Raw genomic sequence first — 26938 nt, 5'->3', positions numbered from 1 at the left:
TAATATGTCTGCATTTCTTTAGAATCAGTTATTGGAGCTTTATTAGTTTCCTTAGGCGGGTCGTGATCCTTGATTCCTTGTATTGGTATCTGTGCATTTGAGTGAGTTCCTTTTCCAGATTTTATAGATTCCTCTTCACCAATCAGCTCAGTTTGGGTTTGCAAGTGTCTGTGCTGGTAATGTCCTTTGGCAGATGGGACCTGATATTATAATCTAGTTTTGGGCAAGGCAACTGTTTGAGCTCTGAGGACAGGGATGGGAGAGGATGCCTCTAAGAACAATTGGATAGGACTGCTGGCTTGATTTCCTGTCTACTGTGAGGCTGTGGTATGGCTCTGTGGTTGCCTGGGTCTCTGGTCAGGCTTATCTGATGATTGCCTGATGATGATGTCTAGGTACAGGTCAGCAGGATGGGGCCCAGGCCTATGTAGCTTGTTGTTTGGGGACCCAAATCAAATTAGAGTGTGCACTGAATGTCCTGGTCAGGTGAGGCCATTAGTTTTGCTCTGCAGATGGGGAAAGCTACAGGCTGTGGTTTCTGTTCAAATGCCATGTAGGGCTGTTAAATGGACTACACAGCTTCTTGTGTGCTCTGGCTTAGGTTCTCTGGTGGGACAGGCTGAAGTCTATATTCATTAATAATCAGGGTTATCAATTAGATTCCCTGCTTGGGTGCAACAGGAGAAGCTGCTCTAAAACCAATACAACTTTTTGTTGTCTTAACTTAAGCTGACCCACACTCCAAGTTTGATAGCTGAACAGGGCCACTGCCTGCCTCTCTCTAGGTTTGAGCACTGCTGGTCCTCACAGCTTGCAGGAGTTATTACTAGCCCTTATAGTCAGATGGGGCTAAAAGACACCCTCTATAGTGGTTGGGGTTTGTATTAGCATCCGTGCCTAGGAAGGGGCACAGGCTACTCCAGGCTACTCTCAGTTTCCCAAATGGGCTCCCTGGTTAGGAGGGCCTGGGAGCTACCTTCAGCCTTAGCTGTGAACTAATCTCCCTACTGGTGCATAGTACAGGAATCTTCTATGCCTTGCACTGGCTTTGCTCTGAAGGCCATCAGCTCTGCCTACCCTCCTCTTGGCTCAAGTGCTGCTGGGCCACGCAGCTTCCTGGAGTCATCTCCAGTCCTTCTGGTCAGATGTAGCTGGAAAATGCTCTCCATGGTAGATGGGGCCATAACTCCACTCCTTGCCTGAGTGTGGGAAAACTGGGCTCTAGGGCTGGCAAAATTCCTCATTTGAGGATCTGATTCAGATATATCTGCACTCTACCATGTTTTCTGGTCAGAGTGTACCCCTAGGATGGTTGTGCAGATGAGTATAACTGCTGGTTGGGATTACTACTTGGATACTGCAAGTGTGAACTTGGTCTTCCAGGATCATTGTACTGGTTTTTGCAAGTCTCTCCCTCCTCCATTATAGTCAGATTCCCAGTCATTGAGCCTTGCAGATTCCCTTGCAACATATACACGGGGAGATCAGAATAGGGGCTCTCACAAAGTGACCCCAGTGCTGCAAGTGCATCCTGAGGTCCCCTATGGGTTCCCTTTTCCCACTGGAGGAACTGGAGGCTCAGAGCAGACTCCTTGCTCGGTGGTGCCCTGGCCTGGGAAAGAGGCAATGTGTTCAGTGTGTTGCCACTTCTCCTACCTTCTAATGTGGTTTGTCTTGCTCTCTGTGGTATAGGTGATTCCTCAGTTTCATCCTCATGCTCTGGGATTCTCTTGGTGGTGTCTCATTCTTGTGTAGTTGTTAGTTGTTTTCATAAGTGGGAGCAAAGTCCGGAATGATTTGTTTTGCCATCTTGGTGACATCACTGCCTAATTATTACTTTTTAATGTTAGGTGTAGTGTAGCTGGACAAAATTGAGTGTGGGGGGCATATGATGAGCCTTTCTTTCATTGTTTTTTTTTTTTTGTTTGTTTGTTTTAAAATTTTCATTTATTTATTCATGATAGACACAGAGAGAGAGGCAGACACAGGCAGAGGGAGAAGCGGGCTCCGTGCAGGGAGCCTGACGCGGGACTCAAGAAATAAATGTACCAGGGACTGTCCTAGGTCTGGGGTATAGCCATAAACAGAATATACAAAATTGTTTGTCCTTGTAGGTTATACATTTTAAGGCATAGACTCCTGTTGTTACAATTATTTGACTTTTTTAGAGCCAAGAGAAGAGGGGATCAATCAAATAAATACATTATATTTTATATCCTCAGGAAATCTGATGCATCATTGTAGCCAATCAGGTGTAATAAAGATCATATAATTTTTATTATTTTTGCCAGGATAAACAGCCATGGGGAATTTTTGTGTGACATGTATTTACCTGTGAGTCACAGTAAATTGGCTGCACTGTGAATCAGAGAGGCTATTTGATTTTGTTTCCCTGAGGAGTGGGAAAATTCAGTTTAAAAATATTTCTCTTCCCTAAAAGAAGTGGCAATCTCCAGATGGATGGCCTGGTTACTCTCCCTTGGATCTTGTTTCACCACGCATCCCGAGTAGTAGCCATTATTTCCAACAAAATGATCTCTGTTCACAACTCTTTTCTTTTTTGTATACTGTTCAGCAAATTTTAATGATCTGCTCCTCTGAATTCTGTAGCACTGACAGCCAGAGCCACTCCATGGCTCTATACTGGGTTACGCATTCCTCAGGTTGAGTTCTTATTTTGTCTATTAGAGGTTACGCATTCCTCAGGTTGAGTTCTTATTTTGTCTATTAGAGGTGCATCTGGATTGTGAGTTCCTGCCTTCCAGGACCTTAGGCTGATGGATTCTGGTCTTTCCGAGGCTGCCGAATGTGCAGTACATATTTAAGGTTGTACTGGGAGCCTTTTCTCTTACTCTGTGTCATTGTAGCACTCTTACTTGCAAATGGAAAGGGGCACAGCCCAGAAGAAAGTGGTTCAGTCCACTCAGCTTCCTAATGGATATCCTTTGAAGCCTTTGCTTCTGATTTGAGTAGATATGAGTCCACACTGAGTTCATATGTTAGTGGAGATGGGAAGAGTAATGTATCATGACTGTTTGGGTATTTCTCTATCTTCTGTTCATGGATATGAACACTTAGCTCAGGAGTATGGGGTGTACAATGTACCCTATTCCGTGGAAATGTCCTTGGGCATTTTTACTGTGTCCCTCTCCCCTGTAAAAACCACTCTTCTCCCCCCCCCCCTCCCCCGCCCTTTACACTGCATCTATCCTCAAGCCTCACCAATTACTGTCCCTTACATCCAGCATGGGTTGCTGTCTCTGCCCTGTTTGGTCTCATTCCTGGGAAGGTTGGATGTTAGGCATGTGTGGAGGTATGGAGAAAGGGTCTTCTTTTTTGTAGGGTCTGAAAGACCTTTATTACCTGGAGGATTAACTTGCTGCCAACATAACTCCTATGCAATGCTAAGCCAAGCTGCTAAGCTAAGCTAAGACCTTTCTAGCCTTGAGTTAATGTCAAAAGGTCCACTGAGTTCTTGGGCATACTTGAGGATGCAGGGAGGAAAGAAAAGAAAACCTCTGTGATTACACCTCTGCTCTCCTTTCCATAATTCTGGAAGACCTCTTCCTTTGTGAAGTTTATATAAACCTGTAGCTGACTTTGCTGCTCTGTTTGTATTTGTCTACTACTATTACCCAAACATACCTTCTACAGTGGTTTTTTTCAGGTACTTTTTTCTTCCCTACACAGAGTTAGTATTTATTTATTTTTTAAAAAATATTTTATTTATTCATGAGAGACAGAGAGAGACAGAGAGAGAGGCAGAGACATAGGCATAGGGAGAAGCAGGCTCCACACAGGGAGCCTGATATGGGACTCAATTCCAAGACCCCAGGACCACGCCCTGAGCCAAAGGCAGATGCCCAACAGCTGAGCCACCCAGGCGTCCCCAGGGTTAGTATTTATGTGAGATGTTTTCAGAACACATAGAACTGACCTGCAGGGTAGCTGAGCCTCTGCAGAGATAACAGATGTTGGTACATAGGCAAGAAAGTCAGTTGTTATAGGGATAAGGGGAGCAGGTTAAGAATCACTTTTTTCGTGTTATTTTGGTCACGTAAAGTTTGGAGTTTGAGAGAGACTAGATCATCTTAATTATTGAATACTTTTGTGCTAGGCATGATGCCAGACTAAGGAATGTGGAAATTCAAAACTAAATCTTGGCCCTAAGGAGCTGGTGCTCTACTTGATAAACAGTTAAATAGGAGTTTCTGCAGAATTATTGGTTGCTCAAATAAATCCCAGGGTCCCACACAACCAAAGCTTTGTTTGCATTTCCATTCAGGATGCACAGTCTAGTCCAACATCCAAAGTGTTTCAGTTTTCCCTTCTATCTTTCAATGTATGTTAAAGAAGACCTGATTCATAATGCACAACTACAGTTCTCAAAAACGATGGTCTCCTCTTCCTCATTCTTTTGGTCCCTTTGTTACTCAGGAGTCTTTTATATGACGATCCCATAAAACTCTCCTTTTCCTTCCTCTTCTCCCAGCAGTTTATTTTATAGTTTGACCAAGTCTTTCCTGGCTAAAACTTCTGCGGTGTCCTCTGCCTTCTCAGGTACTTTGCTACCCTCCTGACTCCTGGGCTGAGAAAAGACACAATTGTTCTTTAGAGGGTAGGGGGTAGGTAAAACGGAGTGGGAAGTTGGAGAACCTTTACATGTTAACGAATCACCTCCCTGTTGTGCCCATGGTCCACATTTTGGCACTTCACTGTACACCCCTCTCATGGTAATAGTTGAGTCCTAATCTACTTCTCTGAGACACATTATTTTCAGATATCCTAATCTTTTCACTTTCACTGTAGGGTGTACCTTCTTTGTGCAGAGAAAAACAACTTCATCTCTGCAAGAAGCAGGAAGCCCACATAATAGGATTAACGTACTGTGGTTGATAGGGCTGATGAGGACTGATTGTCTTGGGGCAGTATTGATTGTCTTTTATGAATTATTTCAGTAATATGTGTGTGTGTACACGTGCGCATGTGCCTGTGTGTTTTTTAAGGAGAGCAAATGTGAACAGCTGCAGTTTTCTGAGACCAGTCATAAACACATGTCCTTGTTTATCAAACATGTATGAGCAACCAGCTTATTGAGGAATTTCAGTTTGGGAAATAAACATGAGACAATTTTGTTTATTTTTAATTGCTGCTTTCCCTTACTACCATCTCAGGGGGATTCTATAGTTTGCCATCATTTTTGGTTTTAAAACCAAGTCCAGTGGATGTTGAAACTTCCATCTCATATCCAATTTGGAAAATCTTTTTCTCTTTACTTGCATAGTATAGACTTGTGGCTTAAGGAGCCAGTGTTGTGCTGAATATATAATTGATGACTTAGCCCTCTTCCTCCCAAGGTCAGTGTCAAGGTGGCCTCTTCTGGAGGGCTAGGCAAGGACCTGCCTATTACATGACTCCCTGATGTGATAGTTTGACTCTAGATCCCTCCCTTTTGTTCCTCTCCCCTTTTTATCAGTCAGGATGAGTTAGTTCATGCTGTGGTAACAAATAGTCATGCTTTTTGTCTTAAAATAGTGAATGCTTATTTTTCCCTCATGCTGCACATCTCTCATGGGTTGGTAGTAGCTCTGATCTTGTCCTTAGGACAGCAGGCTGATGAAGACTCCATTTCCATGCTTTCATAACTGTTATGCTGCAGAGCCTGCATTAGCAACTCAAGGCATCTTAGATGAGACACTCTTGTTTTTTTTTTCTTTTTTTTTTTTTTTTTTAGCAAGAAAGTCACATGGCCAGACTCCACTTACATGGGAGCATTTTTTAAAATAAATTTATTTTTTATTGGTGTTCAATTTGTCAACATATAGAATAACACCCAGTGCTCATCCCATCAAGTACCCACCTCAGTGCCTATCATCCAGTCAACCCCACCCCCCGCCCACCTCTCCTTCCACCACCCCTAGTTCGTTTCCCAGAGTTAGGAGTCTTTCATGTTCTGTTTCCCTTTCTGATATTTCCCACTTATTTTTTCTCCTTTCCCCTTTATTCCCTTTCACTATTCTTTATATTCCCCAAATGAATGAGACCATATAATGTTTGTCCTTCTCCAATTGACTTATTTCACTCTGCATAATACCCTCCAGTTCCATCCATGTAGCATTTAAGGGTAATCCTGTCATGTACTTGGAAGCAGAAGTCATATATTTGGCCAGTGGCATTGATAACATCCCAAGAGCATGTTCTCATAGACATTTGTATCACACAGCCTTATGCTAATAAAGGTCCTTTTACTTTGTAGGTGGTCCCCATGGATAGATACATACAAATGGTCCTAGAGCTGCTTTCTGTGTTCTTTTGTTCCTTAAACTCTTGTCTCCTTGCTCTATTAAACAGTGGGGACAGATACTTTCATAATGCTACCACTTCTCGATGTTTGGCCAATCCTCTTGAGTTTTCTTTTCCATGTTAACTTAGTCATAAAACAGACTAGCAAACCCTCTGCCTGGGAAGATTTCCATTTGAGGAAACAAATGTTCCTCTCTTGTATTTGCCCCAGTTTTTAAGCTATTTTCCTATAATACCCCCTAAAATTTGCACCAGAGAGTGGAAGTACACCTCGCTGGGGGAACCTGCTGAACATTGTATGTTCCAGAAGGAAAATATACTCCCCACTCTGGTCTTCTCATATGTCCTAGGGAGCAGGTGAGGGCCTGCATTGAGATCAGTTCTGCTGCTTTCTACACTGTCCTAGGTGGAAGTCATTTTTGAACACCTGGAAGCTTATTGCCACCTTCTTTTTCCCCCCAGAATATATAGGAATTTGATACCTAGATCAGTTTAGTCAAATTTTGTGGGGAGCAATGTAAGTCCTGTTGAAACAATACACTCCTGGTACAAGAGGCCTCTGCTTGATGGCTTAGTGGTTCACTGATAAATAGGAGATTTAACTAATATATACTAATTTAAAAATCCTCTAGACTTGCAACTTATCTTCTGTTGATTAACCCTGGGACCTTAGCTGAATGCAAATTTCTTTTCATTGTTGTTCAAATTAGAAGCTTGAGATAGAGTTTGATTTCCTAAAAAAAAAAAAAAAAAAGTTATTCAGTTCATGTCCTATTTAAAGTGGAAGTAGTGATTATTTCAAATATAAATGCTCTTGATATATATGGGATTTGGATGTGATTTTTTTTTTAATACAGTAACTTCTTCTCTTCTTCTCTTTTTGGGATACAAATGCCAATCCCTGCAGACTTTGAGTATAGCCACATGGGGTTGGGTTTCAGGCTGTCATGTTTGGTTTATCTGCTCTATTGATGGATGACTCTAGCTCAGTAACCTTTGCTCTAGCAATAATAATAGCTAATATCTTTTGAGACTTAGTATGTGCCAGGCACTATCCTACAACAGTTTTGTCATCATTTTGCTGCATCAGCCCTCCTTCTGTGTATGTGTATACCCACATATCTACTAAAACTGCTGTACCAAGCCTTCTACCAGAGATCCTACTAGATCTTCTACCAGAGATCCCTGGGGAGCCTAGGACTTGGAGTGGGCAAGAGACTCGCCAAGTAGAAGCACTAATGGAAAGAGTAAGAGCTTCAAATCTGAGTTGGACTCCAAACCTCCATTCTTAAGCATGCTGGGAGGCTGTTGGAAGTCAGCCTCATCCTGTGTGCTGGCTTGGCAGCTGGCAAGTTGACAGAGACTGGGATTTTCAACGTTGTTGCTTGAAGTCCATGTCCTTCTTTCCAGAGTCACAAGGACGTGCTGACACGTGTGTGTTGCTTCTGTCAGCTTCTTCAGCAGTCATTAGCTTCAGGTACTGCCTGAGCTGACGTGTGGAGCGGAGCCAGGGGTGCTCTGTTGAGATGAGGCTGTATTTCCCCCCTCAAGTGTGATCATTCCCTGGGGAGTGAGTGGGGAAGCATCGTCACGGTCCAGTGGATGTTGACCTACTCTTGTGTAGAGCAGCTCTTAGGGGTGGCTGGCAGGCTGACAGGTTTGTTTTGAAATCCTAGCCAGTGAGCTGGTTCCCTGCCCCCTTCCTCCACAAGTTATACTGAGAAATGTTCTAAGAGCTCCCCAAACTCAGAGTAGCCTGCAAGTCTCTTCCTAGCCTTGAGGTTGGTAGAAGAGGTGTCTAGATTGTACCTCTCCAGAAGCTTTCTGCATAGAGCTTTTCCACCTATTTACAAAATAAATTTACTACTTAAAAAAATTACATAGAGCTTTTCCACCTATTTACAAAATAAATTTACTACTTAAAAAATTACAGCTATAAAATCTCATTTTTTGAAGAAATTAAATAAATAGAAGGAAGACAAAAATAAAGCACATGTAATTTCATAGATAGCGTGTTGGTTTATGCCTTTATCTGTCTCATGTATATAATTTTAAATGATATCATGTAATGGTTGTGCCCTTTTCGTTTTAAAATGCTGAATAAACATCTTTCTTTTTCATGGCATATACTTTGACTGTATCTTCCTAATCTCCTTTGGGTGGATATTCCATAATTTATTTAAATAAGCCTGTATCTGTTTGTTTGCTTTTACATTTGGGCTGTTTTCAGTTTTCCCTAGTGTAACAATGTTGTGATGAACATTTTTGGTGACTAAATATTTGTTTATCTTTACAATTGTTTCCTTCAGATAAATTTTAGAAAAGAATTGCCAAATTGCTAGGAAACAAGAATGTGCAAAATTTTAAGACTTTTGACATGTCCTCTTGAACTATACATGACTCTCCCCACTCTGCATGGGAAGACCATGTTTTGTCATACCCAGGATGTCATTGACACTTCTAGGAAAAGATGAGGGCCTCTCTCAGACAGTCTCTTCATTGACTTGAGACCTTCATAGGTCTCTTCATTGACCTATTCTTTCTACTTTTTAGGTCTTTAGGTTTCTTTTCTAAAGACAATATTCACTTTTTTGTGTGTAGCTAATAGTCATGGTTCCAATATTTTTAAAAAATATTTATTTTAGAGAGAGAGTGAGCGAGCACATGTGCGTGTATGTGTACAAAAGTGGGGGGAGGGGCAGAGGCAGGGAACCTCAAGCAAACTCCCTGCTGAGTACAGAGCTGAGGTGTGACTCAATCCCTGGACTCATGAGATGATGACCTGACCTGAAACCAAGAGTTGAACACTTAACCCACTGAGTCCCCCAGGAGCCCCCCCAATATTTAAAAGATACCCATTGAATATGCTTGCTCCCAATTCTGTCCCTCCTGTGCCATTTTGCTCCCTGCTCCTCTTTGCTACCTGCCACAGGTAACTGCTATTAATAATTTCTTGTATATTCTTCCCCAAATTCCATTTGTGTATACAAGCTAATACAACTGTATTGTTTATTCTTTCTCCTACACTCTTTAAACCAAGGTAGGATTCTATCTACATTGTTCTGTATCTTGCCTTCTTTGATGTAAAATATTCTGGAGAGTCTTTAAAAAAATATTAGAACATACTTTTTTTTTTTTTTTTTTTTTTTTTTAAGGAGAGGGAGGGAGGAAAACAAAAGGGAGGGAGGGTGGGAGGAAGGGAGGAAGGGCAAAGGGAGAGCAAGAGATAATCCTAAGTAGGCTCCATGCCCACTATGGGACCCAGTGTGGGACTCGATCTCACAACCCTGAGATTATGACTTGGGCTGAAATCAAGAGTCGGACATTTAACCCACTGAACCACACAGGTGCCCCCTTCCTTCTTCACTTTTAAGACACTTTAGCTTTTGTATTTCCTACATTTGAAATAACAAAATTAATTGCCATTAATTAAAAAATGTTATCTAGTCTACATAAAAATTTCTTCTAGAAATATCATGTCACTTTTTAAAAAAATTCCAGGATCTAATCAGTTATTGAATATTAATTTTGGTTGTAATGTCCCTTTTGTCTAGAAAAGAGTACCTCCACCTTTTTTCAAAGAGGAGTAGTCTTTCAGGACATTGATAGATTTGAAGAATTGAGGCTACTTGTTCAATTTAAGGTCCCACAATCTGTTTTTGTCTAATTACTTCTTCATGATCACATTCATATTAGACATTTTGGCACTAAGATCTCATGGGTGATGTTATGGACTTCCTGTTGTATCACATAAGGCACCCAGTGCCAGTCTGTCTCACCCTTGGGGATGGTTAGTTTGATGGCTTAAGATGGTGTTTTTCAGATTGCTAATAATCTCTAATAATTCGCAATAGCAAAAGTACCCTCTACCCTTTGTATTTAATAATCTGTGAGATTAATTTTGAGACCCTGTGAGTATCCTATTCTTAAAAACCTTTTACCCAGTGGTTTTAGCATCCACTAATGGTTCTTGCCAGTATCAGTTATTACACTGGGGATAGCAAAGTAATCATTTTCATTAAATATTCTAAAAAGAATACATTTTTTAGTTAATATTTTTCAGGAAAAAGGAGCTTCATCATTCCCTTGCATTTTTAGTACAGTGGCACTGTGGACATGTGGATTTTTAACAAAATCAGTGTAATATCATTCAGTGTGTTATCATCATTATTCCTCTAGATTCTCAAATTGTCCCAGGTTTGACTGTGAAATACTAAAAGCCTAATTTTATGTCCTTTTGCTTTCTGGCATAATAAATGTTCCAAGGTTATCTCATATTTCTCCCTCCCCAGTCCTGGAATTAGACATTTATTCAAAGAGTTCTGGTTCCTTTTAATGAGAACTGGTATTTAGAAACCCAGATTTGGATGTTGGGTGTGCTTATCAGTACTGGGTCTTGTTACTTTTATACTCTTTAAGTGCATGAAGTTTAGGAATTAAATACATTATGAGCTATTACTGATACTTTCACTGTAAATCTAACAACATATTGCTAGATGACATAAATTTCTATTATTCCCAGGATAAGATCCCTGGTTCCTAATAATCAATACAACTACTTATCTATTTTAACTTTATCCTCCTGTATACACAAAAGAATCTAGGAATTGTAGCACCAGTGCTACTACTCACAACAAACCTATTAAATAAGGTTGAGTATTTCTTTGCAGTTTTTCTTTTGTCCTCAGACTATGTTCCACCACGAGTTTATAGTTAGAGTCATGTGTTCAAAATTACTTGAACAAATGTTTATTTTCTAAATGATTTTGTTACCATTTTAATATGCACTTAGGTTTATTACTGTTCATACTGAACTTCAGGTTTTGGTCTTGTGTCATTTTAAAGTTTATTTGTTGAAAATATAAAATATTTACATGTTTAAAATCAAAACTATATAAGAAGATCTACTTAGGAATCTTGCTTCCTTTTGCCATCCTTCTCTGTGTCATGTACCTTCTATATGTAACTTTTTTCATTAGCTTCAAGTTAATTGTTTCTCTATACAAAAATAAGTGTCTGCTTTTATTTCCTCTTTTCATGTGTGTATATGTGTATATATATCAAACACACTTTTGCACTTTGCTTTTAGCATTTAATAATACAGACTAGAAGGAGTCCATAGTGGTTCATCAAAATCTTTCTTATTCTTTAATAAGGGTGCAGATTTTTTCCCCATTGTATGGATTTATAGTAGTTTGTTCAGCTAGCTTCCTGTGGGTGGCCATTTATATTGTTTCATCATTTTTCTAGCATATTCGTGATGCAAGTGAATAACTTTATGTGTCCATTGTTTCATGTTGGTGGAGTTACATCATTGGGGCAGATTCCTAGAAGTGAGATTGCTGAGTCAGAGTAGAAAAATATGCGTCTGTGTTCAATATTGCCAAATCCCCCTCCATGGGGTTGGAACATTTTGTTCTCCATCCAGTGCCATGGGACAGGTCTGGTTTCCTCATAACCTCACTGACAGACTATGGGGTGAAGCTTTTGAATTTTTGCAACCATGACAGGTAAGAAATGGTATTACACTGTAGTATTCATTTGCATTTTTCTTATAACAAGTGAAGCATTTTTTGTATATTTTGTGTGTCTCTTTCTGTGGACTGTTTATGAATTTTGCCCATTTTTCTCTTGGGTCCTCATTATTTTTTAAGTTGTGTAGTATTTCACTGATTGCATATACTTTATCTACCTGGCCTCCTGTTGGTAGAAAGTAGAAATTGGAGTGTTTTTTTTTTTTTTTATGTTTTGCTGTGACAGTGCTACAACGAAAGCTGCTTTGGACACTTCACTCTGGTGCAGCTCTGTGTGCTAAATTTCAGAAGTGGATTTGCTTGGGCAAAGGGTTTATGTGTTAGTAATGTGAATAGGTATTGCCACATTCCATGTCCCTCTTGTGGGTTGCCCCACTTAACACCACCACCAGCAGTGTATGTGAATGCTTCTTTCCTCCCAGCTAGTGAGCAGACTGGGTTGCTTTTTGGATTTTTGTCCTGCTAGTGACACATGCCATCTCAGTGAAGTGTTGATTTGCACTGAGCATTTCTCCTATACTTGAGATATTTGTTTTTCTACATTATGGTCTCCTACAATATTCTTTTAAGGTTTGGGCCCCCCTTTTTTTCCTGGCAGATCTCCCTTCTTCCTGGCCAGGTAATATCATAGGGATGTTCAAAGGGAAGACTGCATGACAGGGCCCCACTGCCTGTCTGACCAGGAATTCTGCTTCTGGGAGTTGGCACACTAAGCCATTCCCAAGGTGGCCCCATTCCTAAGGTCCACTCCAAACGTGCACATGGTCTCCTGGCAGTGCTTGCGCTTAGCCCCCGGATGTCATGTCCTCCCGTGAATTCATGGCACTGGGTCCTTCATCTGCTGCTCTCCAGCTGAATTCCTCAGGGCTGCAGCTAGCAAGTGGAGGGATGTTTTCATCTCTCCTCTGTGCTCATCCCCATCAGTTACTGGCTCCCCCTGTCCTGCCCAATCTACCTGGGCTGACTCACTCTGCCCCATTACTTTCCATGCCCTCAGGGCCTATGGACGTGTGATTACGTGCTGATTGCTCTGCTGCAGAGTTTCCAGCCTGTTGTGTGTCCACTCAGAGGTGGGGAGACTACTGAGGCCCCTCCCTCTCTAAGGAGGTGCCCCTTTACATGCTGCTGCCAACCCTGCCTCAACTCCCTTCCTCTCACGGTTTGCCCTGCCATCAGATCTACTGATCTCCAGCTTTTCAGTGATGGAACAAAGTAGGTGCTATGAACATCTGCATCTTTATAGATGAGGAAGTGGCCCATGCCCTCACAGCTATTAGGTGAAGAAGCAAGAAAGTACACATGTGATTTGACTTGGGGGAATATTCTAGTTTGGTGTAGAACACAGCAAAATCTCCAATTCTGATTATGCAAAACATACTTCTCATTTCTTGAGCTTATATTATGTCAATAGATTGGCGTAGGATCACCCTATGTGGCTGTGTGGACCTCAACCTGCGCTGGAGATTTGGGCAGAACTAAGCCTTGCACAAAGCTGAGTGTGGCTAGGGGAGGTAGGGCTTTAGTAACAACAGCAAGTGTTCAGTGAGCATTTACTTTGTACCCAATGTTGGGGTGACCCCTGTGTGCGCTCATCGCATACACTCTCACAGCATTCTAATGGAAAAGGGACTATTTCACTCCAATTTACACACATGAAGAGACTGAAGCTCAGAATATCAACCGAGTTGCCCAAGGAGAGATGGCTCCTCACCATGGTGCCATGATTCAGGCCTGGGTTGTCTGTCTGCAGACACCTGTGCCCTTAGCTATCATGCAGCACCACCTCCCATGAGGCTGGAGAAACTCCACCAGGCATCTGGGTACTTCCTCCAGGCAGATCCTCTCTTTGGTTATTGGTGGGAAAGAAGGCAGGATGTGTTGCTGTTCATGTTGCTGATTGACCAGACCAGTGGCTTTTATAAGGCAGATTTCCTTTCTGCCTCCGGTGAGCCTCATGACCAGGGTGGTCTCCAGATGGTGCAGATGGCATGGTTCTTGGGCAGCGGGAGCTCCCAGACTGGATTTGGGGATGGCTGATTCCCTGTCAGGGCCTGCTGGGGTCTTGTGGGCTCCATACTCAGAAGCTGTACTTCAGAAGGTTTTCCAGATATGCTTGTGGCTTCTTCTGTCTCTTTGGAGTCTGGCCTTCCTACTGACAGCACTGTCACAGCCGGGGGACACCCTCTCTCCCATACTGTGCCCGTAAATAAGACAGACAGCCTAGCCCTTATCTCAGGTAGGCCAGTGTGGGGCTGGCTGACCAAGTTTGGTTGACCTCTTTTGAGAACAATACCTTGCATTTTTCTCTAAATTTTCTTTGGTCAATCAGCAAAAGTTTAAAAGCCCATATCCTTGGTGCCCCAGGGAGATACAGCCTTTGTGGAATGCATTGTTTAGTTGAAGATGTGCCCACAAATCCTTCCACAAAGAAATGCCCAAACAGGACAATAGTCATAAAGGGAACCACGAGGAGCGTTGGAAGGCAGTGCCCAGGTAGGTGCCAAGAACATCTTGCAGGCTGTTTGTGCTCAGAGTGGATCAGGGAAAGGTCAGGGTGGTCTGGAATCTTCTTAAAGGAAGTGGGATTTTCAAGAGTGCGGATAACTTGCAGTGAAGCAGCATATGGAGGTGGAGCATTCTAGGTCCTCCCAGCCAGCCTCTGGGTGTCAGGTTGATTGTTATAGTTGTGCTCCTGTGAAAGCCCCCGGCAGTGGCACAGTCAGGTGTGCTGTGTGATTGGGGTGTTCAGTGCTGCCACCATGACATAGCTCGTTGTGCCAAGGGTGGCCCTTGGGGGGCAGGCATTTTCAGCGCAGTAGTTTTCCTCATCAGCGGCCCATGGCAGTGACTCAGCCCTGTGATAAGACAATTCTGAGCCAGTGAGACCATTTACTTGAGGAGAACAGGAAGTGTATAGCATAGTCTTTCCAAAGTACATGGCACAGAACCTTAATCAAGGAGAAAAATGATTTCATGGGGAAGTATATCATATCCTCCCTTTAGATGCTTACAATTCACAAATTTTTCAACCCATTGTTTCCCAAACTTATTGACCTTGAGACCCTCCAACATTTTTCTCTTTGGGCATAATTCTTTTTTAAAAAATGTTATTTACTTGAGAGAGAGGGAGAGAGAGAGAGAGAGAGAGAGAGAACAAGCAGGGAAGGGGAGTAGGCAGAGAGAGAAGCAGACTCCCCACTGAGCAGGGAGGGCTGACTCAGGGCTCCATCCCAGGACCCCAGGATCATGACCTGAGCAGAAGGCAGACGCTTAAGCAACTGAGCCACCCAGGTGCCCCTGGCATAATCTTATTAATATCCAGCAGAACCAGAGTTTGTGGGGTTTTTTAAAAAAAATCTTTGGAAATGCTAAGATCATATAATTATGAAAGATTTCCATCTTAAAAGCACTTAGCTATGAAGAGCTCTTGTGCTTAAAATTTTAGCTTCCAGCTCTGCAAGGACTTGGTAACAAGGAGTTTTTCCCAGCAGGTTCTGAAAAACTGAAGTTTTAGTACATACTTGTTTCTAGTCTCGAGTTAAAATGTTAAGCTCCTTGAGGGCAGCATTGGAACTTTAATCTCCTGTGTGTCAACTCCACAGCTAGCTGAACACTGACCACATAGTAGCCACTCAATAATTACTTGCTAATTACTTGATTGAAGATGTTTGCTAAATGCCAAAGAGTTAATTAGTTGAAGCTAGAATACAATACTTTAAATTTCCAGCTAAAGACTTGTTTTGCCAGCCAACAAACTCAAATGTAGGGTCCTCCAGTCTCCTGCTGTTTATGAAAGCTACCTTAAACCTTACTCAACTCTTTCATTACCTTATTTTCTCCTGGTCCATCCTTCTTGACTCTCTTTCTCCACATTATCACAGATGAAGCTGTGATGACATGGGTGACCAGATAACCAGCTGGAGATTGTGTGTGTGTGTGTGTGTGTGTATGCGCGCACACACGCGCAACCCTACACTTCATTGCTCCAGGAGAACATGTGATTTTGATCACCTCTACTTTGTTCTATGCCTCTGGACTTTGGGAATTCCATCCAGGTGTTAAGTCTGTGGGGAGTGGGGCTGGAAGCATGCTGTTACCAGGGCTGGCTAACAGTTGGCATTCAACTTTTGAGTGCAATAAACATGTGTCACCTACTCCCAAACCTTAATTACGTTATTATGTATAGATTGACTATGGCAGTGAACGAGGGGTTTTCACAGCATCGATAGGAAAGATGGCCTTTTGTCAATAGGATTACAATGTAGGCTATTTATCATAAGTATCTCAGCCCAGGTTAACATACATACAATGAAGATCTACTAAAGTAATTAGTTTCCTATACAAATGTGTTAGATTTCAGACTTATTGAAATGTGTCCTTTTGTGGCTGTTTGACACTTGAACTTGCAGCTTGCTAATAAGCAAGAGAGGGCATCGAGCAGAATTTGAATGCCTTGGAGGAAAGTCCTTTACTTAAACCCCCACTGGGCTGCATCTGTTTCTGGGTCTGTTCTCTAACCTTGGGAAATCAAGAGAAAAGTATATTTATTTTGAGTGTTTCAGTCCATCTCCTACATGGATCAGCATTTCTGTGTTCTCTTTAACTCCAGGAGTCATTTAGCAGCATTATTTATGGAAAAATTGATTAATGAAATGGAATGAGGAGTCTTCATTGTCCTGAGTGCTTTTTGGTTAGCAAATATTTCATCGGAATGAGATCTGATTTTGGTTAGGGATAGTGTGTCTTACTATGGAAGCCTGTCTTCATGGACAAATTATTAAAATAACCCCAAGCCCCCAGTAACTGCAGGTTTGGAGGTCTGGAGGATTGAGACCTACTTGGGTTTTATTAACTGTTTATGCGATAGGTTGTGGATCTAACTCAAACTAATATATCTGAATTGTGTTTTGTGAATTTAATTTAGTTGAGAATAGGGGTCAGTTAGAGACTTACCTGTTTAATGCTACTTGGACACCATTCTGCCTCCACCACTCCCATTTATTGAAACCCAGCATGTGCAAGATAGATCTGACCTTGCAACCTTCCTATGGTCCATTCCTTTGTGTCTGGACATCTGTTCTCTTGCCTGGCCCTGTCTTTTGCCTGGTTATGTCTTGGCCATCCTTTTTGTCTCAGCCTGGCTCTCTTCCTCGGGGAAGCTCTACATTAGTGGATCACATTCTTCCTGCAATTTTACACAGTGTACTTTCTCTTCGTGGCACTTGTCACAACTTTAATTCAATCATAATTTATTTCTTTAATGTCTGTTTGCCCTGCTAGATTATCAGCTTCATGAGAGCAAAGGCATGTCTCTGTTTTTTAACATATTCTTAGGGCCTTTGTGCAGTGCTTAACATAGAATAAATACTGAAATATTTGTTGAAAGAAGTAAAAAAAAAAAAGAGTTGCCATCTCATTGTGAAGATTTTGCCTTTTCAGATTGTATTAGATCCTAAAATGGCCTTTAATAATCCCACCTCTTGGTTTTCATGCCCATGTATAATTCCCTACCCTTGAGTGTACGCTAGACCTAGAGACTCATTTTGGACAAATAGAATATTGCAAAGGTATAGGCTGCCACTTCTGAAATAAGGTTACAAAGAGAATGTAGCCTCTGTCATGTGTGCCCTCTCTTGTTCTGTTTGCTTGCTCTGGTGGAACCCAGCTGCCATGTTAAAAGCTGCCTACTGAGAGGCACAGGCCATGTGGTGAGCAACTGAGGGAGGTTTCTCGTTGCCAGCTGGTGAGGAACAGAGTCCCTCAGTCCAGTTGCCTGTGAGGAACTGGTTCCTGACAACCAACATCTGAGTGATTTGGAAAGGGGATCATTTCTCAGTTGAGCCTTCAGATGAGACACCAGCCAATAACTTGTCTGCAGCCTGTGAGACATCTTGAGGCAGATGTACTGAACTGAACCATGCTTGGATTCCTGACTTACAGAAGCTGTGAGCTCATACATGCTTCTTTTTTTTTTTTTTTTAGGCACTAAGTTTTGGGGTAATTTGTTATACAGTCATAGATAATGAATGTGTGAATTTTTCTCTATTAGCTTATTAGATAATATTAGTGATAATAATGGGAACTTAATACATGTCAGATCTTGTGCTAAATACTTAACATGTGCACTCTTATCTGCTTCTCACATTAAGTCTGTGGTGTAGGTTCTATTATTATCTCCAGTTTCCAGATGAGACAAGTGAGGCTAAGAGAGGTTGAGTAACTTGGCAGAAGGTCTTGGCAGAATACAGTGGTACTGTGTAATCCTGGAGCCTGTGCTATAGGTAGAGTACAGCCTGGAGTGGCTTTGGGCTCCTTCCTCACCTAAAGGCCAGGAGTGCGGGCTGTGTGGGTTTCCAGGACTCAGTGCAGTGGGGTATGAGACTGTTTAGTATAAGGACTTGGGCAATGCTTCATCTTGGACCCTGTCTCTTTAAGGAACTGGAATCAAGCCCCTTTAAGAGGGATCCAGCTGTCGCTTTATTTAGGCATGCCCTCTTAATGCCCTGTGAATTAGCATCCTTAGTGTGGAAGCCCACTCCTCTTGTGTCCAAGAATAAAATCCAATCAAGAACATAAAAGATGGTGGCTTTGGAATAAAATGAACAGCGTCCACTGTGATTACAGCTTGTTTTTCAACTTCTGCGAGATGAAATTAAATTGAGTAATTGTTTGCACATTTAACCACATGACTCTGTCTGTGGCAGATTGTGGCATTGTGAATATTTTAACCAGTAATAAAGTCTTTTAAACTTATGCTCCATTTTATTTATCTATAGATCTAAAAATACAACAGAACAGAATGCAAGTTGTCTAAAAGAAAAGGCTACTGTTGTATAAGGTAACTATGGATGCAGGCTCTAAAGTTCCAAGGCCTTGTGTTGGGAGCTAATTTTTGAGGGCAGAATGACTCTAAGCCCTGAATTCTGGAGTTTATGTTCTTCCAGAGAAATTTGAAGATTGGGAGTCCATTGTTGTGTGTTTTTTTGGTTCTCTGGTGTGCTTGTGTATCTCCTGCCTCAGGATAGATCTTTGCCAACTTCTTGAGTACTGTGAAGTTGCGTCATAATTACTAAGTCAAAGAGATTCTCTTTGAATGATGCACAAATAACCAGGCATGCACATACTTCAGGTAAGTGTTGGGTATAACACGTAGACTAGGTATGTTACTATTTGAAGTGTTGCTTTGAATAAGACCTTAAATTCTGGAAACATACCTGTTTGTCTTTAAGTAAAAACCTCTGAGAGGTCACAGAACTTTTCCAGATAAACAAGAATCAAGTTTGGGTTTTTATGAAAAGATCATTTTACAATTTGTCAAAAGTATAAACTAGTATGTCCGTCTTCATGTTGTTATGAAAAAGAATTTGGATGGAACTTGGATTTTATATTCCAAGGCTCTGCTTTGCCCGCAGTATTCAGCTGTCATGATTTGAATCTCTTTTCAGCTGTCATGATTTTGGCAGCCTTTTGACGTTGGGATTGCTTTTTGTTCTCAGTGAGATCACAAGTGAATTAAGTAAGTGTATTTAATTGGGTAGTCTCTTCAACTATATAAATTTGGAGAACATGTTTATTTATATTTGTAACTTACATTTTCCTCATGGTAGTATTTTATGAATGTAATCAAATTGATGGTCTGGGTGCTTATTAGTTAAACCTCCTCATTCAGGCATGAATCTTAGATTTTGGTGTTACCTGGTATCTCCCTTTTTCCTCTTTATCTCCCTTTTTCTCTGGAAGCCAAAGCACTATTCTCTCATGGTTTTCTGACACAGCCTCCCTGATTATCTCTGGCTTTATTTTTTTGTCTAGGTCCTGCTCTTCCTCCCAGCTTTTTAATATTGATGATTCCTCAGATTTGTCCTCGGGCTTGTTCTCCATTTGCTGATCTCTTCTGGAAAATTTCATTCACCAGGGAAGGCTTCACAACCACATATACTTCACACTCTGACTATCTGTCTCCAGCCCAGGTCAGAGGTTCAAGACACTGATGATCTCGTTGTATAGTGATGTCTCCACTGGGATAGTCTCTCTCTGATGCAGTTTATTCTCTGTCGGTGTAAAATGGAGCTCCTTTTCCTTCTGCTTCTTGTCATTGTGAGTGGTATTGCTATTCATTCAGCAGCCTATGGGCTGGTTGTATTATTCCTCACCCCATACCTGAGCCTTCCTGTCATTACCTCTTATGCTCTCAAGGCATCTTTTCTTCCCTAGTTGACTGTCAGTATCTTAATTTAGCCCCCTATTCCCTAATTTCTTTCCATAAGATCTTTGAACTACCTTCTGTCTTGCTTCTAGCTCCATATTTCTGAAACCTAAATCTGGGTCTTGTCACGTCCCTCCTTAAAATGCTTCAGTGGCTCCATATTGTCCTCAAGATCAAGCCAAGATTCTTGCTGTGGGCCATGAGGCTTCTCCGTGATTTGGGTCTTGCTCACCCCTTTAACGTCATCCTTTGTCATTCCCTGAATCATATTGCACATCAGAGTTTCCTAGACCTGATGTGCCATTCCTTGCCAGAGTGCCTTGAACTTGCTTTCCCTAGTGAAGTTTAACCTAGTGGTTTTCAGCTCCTTCCCTCCAGGAGACATTTGTTGGTGTCTGAAGTCATTTTTGGTTATCACAACAGGAGGCAGTTGCTACTGGCATCTAGTGGGTGGACACCAGGGATGCTGCTAAACTTCCCGCAAAGCATAGACAAGCCCCATAGTGAATTATCTGGCCCCAAATGTCAAGAATGCTGAAGTTGAGAAACATGACCAAACCACTTGATAAACTCTTTCTACTTTGTTCCAGGTCAAGCACAGTCAACCTCTTAAGGCTTTGACTAGCTCTATGACCTTGGGCAAGTGACCTAACTTCTTTCTCACTTTCCTCATCTGTAAAATGCAAGTAATAGTATTTATACCTCATATCTATGTTGTGAGGATTAAGTGGGTGAAGTGTATGTTAGAACAGTGTATGGGACATGATAATTGCTCAATAAATGTTACTTGCTGATATCATCATCATTATTATGTGATCTTTTAAAATTTTTTTATTGTTTTTTACCCACCCAAGCAAAGTTGATCATTTCTTCCTCTGTCACACCTAGAACTATGAGCACCTTGAGGAAATGATCTGTGACTTGTTCATTACTACATCTCAGGGCCTGGCACAAATTAGGATGTGGATGAATGTTTGGTTGAATGAATGAATGATTCCATTTGCATATAATTTTATGTTATAAATTCAGTTCTCCACTGATGCAAGAATCAACAAAATGCTAGCTCTATTAAGCAGAAGCTTCATAAATGTTAGCTATTGCCATTAATATATAATCTTTAATGTAATTTATAATTATATATAACAAAATTATCTGCTGATATTATTTTTAATTTTCAAATGTATTTTTTCCCATTGCAATGTTTTATGTCACCACTTCAATCATATTTGAATATCCTCCCATGAGTCTTTCCATCTCACATGACAGATTTCCCCTGGAGGCTGGAGAGCCCCTGTCCCCTGCTTTGATGAGACTATCAGGTAAGAGAGTTGTTAGTTGCCTGGCTGAACTACTGGAATGCTCGGCTCTAGAAAGATTGAGTGGAGATTCAGAGTTTAAGTAGGGTTTTTACCACACTGTGGAGCTCATATCATGGGAAATCATCTAACTTCAGGCCAGACACACATTTGCCTTCATGGGAAAATCTTTTCTCAACCTGGATAATTCCCACCTATTCTTCATGGCTTAGTTCAGTGTCCAGTTATAGAATCAGCCAATTTTTTATGCATCTGCTCTGTGGTAGGCCCTGTTTTAGGCTCTGGGGAAGCAGTAGTGAACAAAACAGGCCATGCTTTTGGCTACATATAGCTAATATTCTGGCAGAGGAGTAGGCAGTAAGCAAGTAGACACGTCAGATCCTTTCAGAGAATGATGACTACTGGCAGGAGAGGGTGGAGGAAGTCTCATTAGGTGGGTGGTCAGGGAAGCCCTTTGAGAAAAGGACATTGGAGCCAGCCATGGGGGGATGTGGGTACAGACCTTGCCAAGCCAAAGGAATAGTGTACACATAGGCCTTGAAGCAGGAACAGACTTTGTGTTCTTAGTGAGGTTTTCTCTCCTTCTTTGGTGAGTTTCTGGCTTCACATTTGGCTCTCAGTCAGCTTGGTTCATCTCTCTGAAATATTATTAAGCACACTGCCTTGTCACTTACACACGGGCATGTTTCCTCCCATCCTCCTCCTTTGCAGACTCTCTTAACTTTCAAGAATCCTGTGTCTGAAGTGAGACCAGTTAATGGCAGCTGCTACCATGTATTAAGCACCTGCTTTACAGTGGTAGACACTGTTGTAAGTACTCTGCAGCATTTGCTCATTTAATACATTAGCCCCATGAGGTCAACACCATGGGAATCCTTATTTTTCAGAGGAGGAAACTGAGTCTCAGCCTAAGTGACTTGCCCTGGGTCATACAGCTGGGAAGTGGCTGAGCTGGGGTTCTGAGCCAGATGTTTGGACCACGAATCTGCCCCTTGACCCTGCAGCATCCCAGTGCTGATGGCTCACAGGAAAGGGTCCGACCTGAGGAGGCCTCTGTCCCCTGAGTGTGAGAGCTACAGGCTTGTCTGCATCCAGCCACAGAGGCCCTGACAGCCTCCCTGGCTGGAGATGCCAGTGTCTGACTGCTACTGGAGCAAGAGGAGGCCCAGTGGATGTAGCTGCTGTCTTCTGGGCCTTTCTGCATCCTGGTTGTTGAGGAGAAGTGAGCCATTGGAAGAAACAACCCCTGGAGGAAGTTTTAAAACAACAAAGTCCACCAGCTAAAAGTAAGGGAAACTAAAGGTGTCTCTGTGAGTGCTCAGGGCTAGTGTAGGTGAGAGGCTCACAGTGCCTCAGGATGGGGGCCAGGGAGGTTGGTACATGCTGAGCATGGGGCCCTATAGGACCTTCCCACATCCTGTCCTCTCATAGCTGCCCCAAGTGAGGAAGAGCTCACCCTGGCAGGGTTTCCTTGTCTCAGTGGGCCAAGGTCTTGCTTCCCATTCTGCCCCCATTTTTCTGAGGCTCAGTTCCTTAGTCCGCAAAATGCTGATGATGCCAACACTGGCCTCATGGGTAGTGTGAGAATCCTGGGAGACAGTAGGATATGAAAGTGCTTTGTGTATGATCAAGTGCCATAGAAATGGTAGTGACTGTTATTATTAGATCACAGACAGGTTTGCCGGAAGATGTTTCTGAATTATCTGAAGGTTTCATTTATTGTCTCTCCACCTTGTTAGTCCCAGTAAGTGAGCCTTGGCTCCATTTTGCTCTTTCCAGGTTAGGATGAAATTTTCTTAAAAGGCAGTTCTGCTTTTCCTAAAGCCTCATTAGAGCCCAGACACCGGGGCAGAACAAAGACGCAGGCCCGCGAGCTTGCTGTGACTTGCATGACTTCAGCCTGGCTTTCTAGGCTCTCTTAACTTCTGTTGCAGGGGTTTGCCTGAGATCTTATCCCTCTCTCGCTTGGCTTTAACTCCACAGTGAGGGGAGTTGTATTACCAGAGAGGTGGTATTTCAAGGGGCTGTCCCCAAAAAGTCACTTTGTTAATGAAGGCATTTCTGGAAGTTTCATTTCTCACTGACTGTGTATTTAGCAAGTTTGCCACTGCTTTTCCCTGTTTGACGTGAATACATACAATGCCCAGCTGCCAACATTTTAGATGCAGATGGTTTAAAAGAAACTAGAAACTGTATGGCTCTAGTCTCTTTAAGATCTGCATCACAGTCTTAAACAGGTTTTCTACTCAGGGAGGTAGAAATTCATGGATCCTCAAGGCATGGGTTAATTGGTTATTTATTTTACTTACTTGACAAATATTTATTGTGCACTGTCATGTGCCAGACACTTTTATAGACACGGGAGAGACAGAAATGAGCAAGCCTTGAGAAAGTCCCTGCTTCTCTGTATTTTATTTTATTTTATTTTTTTTTTTCAATTCACTAAGAAGATTTATTTTTTTTTTTTTTACAACTTGATGTTTTTTTTTTTTTTTTTTATTTCTTTTTTTTTTTTTAGCAGTTCATTCTTTTTTTTTTTTTTTTTTTTATTGGTGTTCAATTTACTAACATACAGAATAACACCCAGTGCCCGTCACCCATTCACTCCCACCCCCCGCCCTCCTCCCCTTCTACCACCCCTAGTTCGTTTCCCAGAGTTAGCAGTCTTTATGTTCTGTCTCCCTTTCTGATATTTCCCACACATTTCTTCTCCCTTCCCTTATTTTCCCTTTCACTATTATTTATATTCCCCAAATGAATGAGAACATATAATGTTTGTCCTTCTCCGACTGACTTACTTCACTCTGTATTTTATTTTATTTTATTTTTTATTTTTATTTTTTTTTAAGATTTTATTTATTTGTTCATGATAGTCACAGAGAGAGAGAGGCAGAGACACAGGCAGAGGGAGAAGCAGGCTCCATGCAGGGAGCCCGACGTGGGATTCGATCCCGAGTCTCCAGGATCGCGCCCTGGGCCAAAGGCAGGCGCCAAACCACTGCGCCACCCAGGGATCCCTTCTCTGTATTTTACATTGTCATAGGGACAGAGCACAAAGCAAACACTTAGCTAACTTACGTTTCTGATAGGGCTAAGTGTGAATAAGAAGATGGGGGGCAGTGGAGTGGCAGAGGAGTGACATACGTGAAGTGGATTAAGAGGTGCAAACTCCAGTTATAGGGTAAATAAGTTATGGGAATGAGAAGTACAGCACAGGGAATGTAGTCAATAATATTGTAATAATGACGCATGGGTGACAGATGGTAACTACACTTCCCGTGGCAAGCGTTTCAGGATGTATATTAATGTCAAATCACTGTGTTGTGCACCTGAAACTAATAGAATGTTGGCAACTGCACTTGCATAATAAAAGATGGCATGACAGGGTGATGTGGTAGGTGCGCAGGTGACATGTGCGTCTTTTGTGGGCGTAAAACTTTGGTCAGGAAGGTCTTAGTAATAGGGATGAAAGCCTAGTGGAGGCAGCTGAGTTAAAATGTGGGGAAAGGCATGCTTAGGTGGAGGGAGTGGCAAGTGTGGAGGCCCAGAGATGGGAATAAATGTGGCACAGTGGAAGAATGAAAAGACGTATGTCTGGAGTATATTAAGGGGGCAGAAGTGTGGTGAAATTGCCACGCAAGGCTTTGCAGATTGTGTAGGACCTCTTAGCCAGTGTCGGAAATTCATTTTTTAAAAAGATGTTATTTATTTATTCATGAGAGACACAGAGAGAGAGGCAGAGACACAGGCAGAAGGAGAAGCAGGCTCCCCGCAGGGAGCTTGATGCAGGACTCGATCCCGGATCCCGGGATCACACTCTGAGCTGAAGGCGGATGCTCAACACTTCAGGCGTCCCAGGAACTGAATTTTATTAGAACTTAGAGATGACTCTTGCCTCAAGTTCAAGTGGAACAGGTAGAAACCCAGAGTGAATTTGCCTAGAGAGTCTTTATGACCTTGTATTGCCTGCCTCTGTGTTGGACACCATCATTATTGTCCTCCCCACATGTGCAGGATCTGCCTGGACCTTTAGTCAGCTGGCTGAATGGACAAAGTGCCTTTGTTTTCTGTAGTACTGGGGCACTTGGGGGAGGGGCTGGGAGTAGCTTCAGAGATCTATTTTTTTCTGCTCCTCTCTGTCTGCTAAGTGTAGTGGACGGGTTGATCCTTGACTTGTCCTTGACCTGGAAGAGTCTCTCTAGGGGCTTTGTCTCCTAGGGGCTGGCTCCCCTTATAGGAGCATCATTAAGCAGATAAGGCAGGAGGTTCATAAGAATCCTAGTCTGTAACCTTCTCAGCCTTGCAGATGTAGGAGCCAGGCATCTCGGACTTCAGGAGCCTTCCTCGCCCATTCTCCAGTGTAGGCTTCCTCTACTCCAGACCATCTGGCAGACTCTCCATATTTATCTTCTATATTGTCTTTAAGTGTACCCACTTGGGTGCTTTCAAAGATTGCCCATTGCTGATGAACTAAACCCACACTTCTTAGCTTGACCTTCAAGACCCTTTACAATTTAATCCTACTGACTTATCCTTCTCATGCTCCTATGCAGATTCTCTTCCTTACCAGACTTACTTACGTGCAGTCTCTAAATACTTGTACTTCCTGCCCTCCTGCATTCATGCTTGCCAAGCCCCTCTTGTAGCACACTTTTCTGTTGTCCTAACATCCCGGGTGCACCTTGAACTTCTACTTTCTTTTTTTTTTTTTTTTAATTTTTATTTATTTATGATAGTCACAGAGAGAGAAGGAGAGGCAGAGACACAGGCAGAGGGAGAAGCAGGCTCCATGCACCGGGAGCCCGATGTGGGAATCGATCCTGGGTCTCCAGGATCGCGCCCTAGGCCAAAGACAGGCGCCAAACCGCTGCGCCACCCAGGGATCCCGAACTTCTACTTTCAAACCCACTCCTCCAGGAAGTCTTTCTTGATGGCTTTAATTCCCCAAGGTATTTTGCATACTTATGAATGGTGCAAGTGCTTACAGTTTTACCTTGTAATAACTCTCCAGGTGGTGGTTATTTTTCCTTTGTGTCTTTCCCAGTGTACCATCAGCTCTTGAAGGAAGCAGGTGTTTTATTGTTGATGTTGATAAAACCTTCAGGGATGATAAGAATCTGAATAAGCTGGAAACCACACACTTCAGGTCAGAGTGGAAGTATATTCTAGATGGAATAGTCCAGAAAGAGGGGGCAGCATCATTTAAATTTACAGGCAGTCTTGGTCAGCTCTGTAGAGAGTTTCTAAAAGGAATCCCTTGCTGACATGTCTCCTCAGAACTCTAGCTGTGAGGAATGATGGTTTATTTTACCTATTGCCTTGTATTAGCTTCTATCTCTGTGTTGAGTACAAGGATGTCTTGTCCTTGGGACCACCTCTTCACCAATGAGACCTCCCCTGCCCCCTGCCCAGGGCGCCCAGGGCTTTGGAGTTGGAAGTGCCCTTTTTTTTTTTTTTTTAATCTGAGAAGGGAAGTCAGGTCTAGGGATGGTTGGGCCTGGTCACAGGGACAGTCTTGTTGCTTCGGGCATTTATTTGAAAAATGTTGTCTCGGACCTCAAGGAGATTCCCTTGCCCTT

The 26938-nt window shown here is 42.3% G+C and overlaps 1 protein-coding gene across 1 annotated transcript in view; it reads left to right on the top strand.

Moving 5' to 3' along the window:
- The window catches only part of SPOCK1 (SPARC (osteonectin), cwcv and kazal like domains proteoglycan 1), a 496806-nt gene that overhangs the window by 24934 nt on the left and 444934 nt on the right, over positions 1-26938 (top strand). The gene's annotated exons all lie outside the window — the stretch shown is intronic.

The sequence above is a fragment of the Canis aureus genome, chromosome 10 (assembly GCF_053574225.1).
Source record: "Canis aureus isolate CA01 chromosome 10, VMU_Caureus_v.1.0, whole genome shotgun sequence".
NCBI lineage: Eukaryota > Metazoa > Chordata > Mammalia > Carnivora > Canidae > Canis > Canis aureus.
The sequence above is the reverse complement of the archived record's forward strand: the minus strand, read 5'-3'. Positions and strand labels throughout refer to the sequence as shown.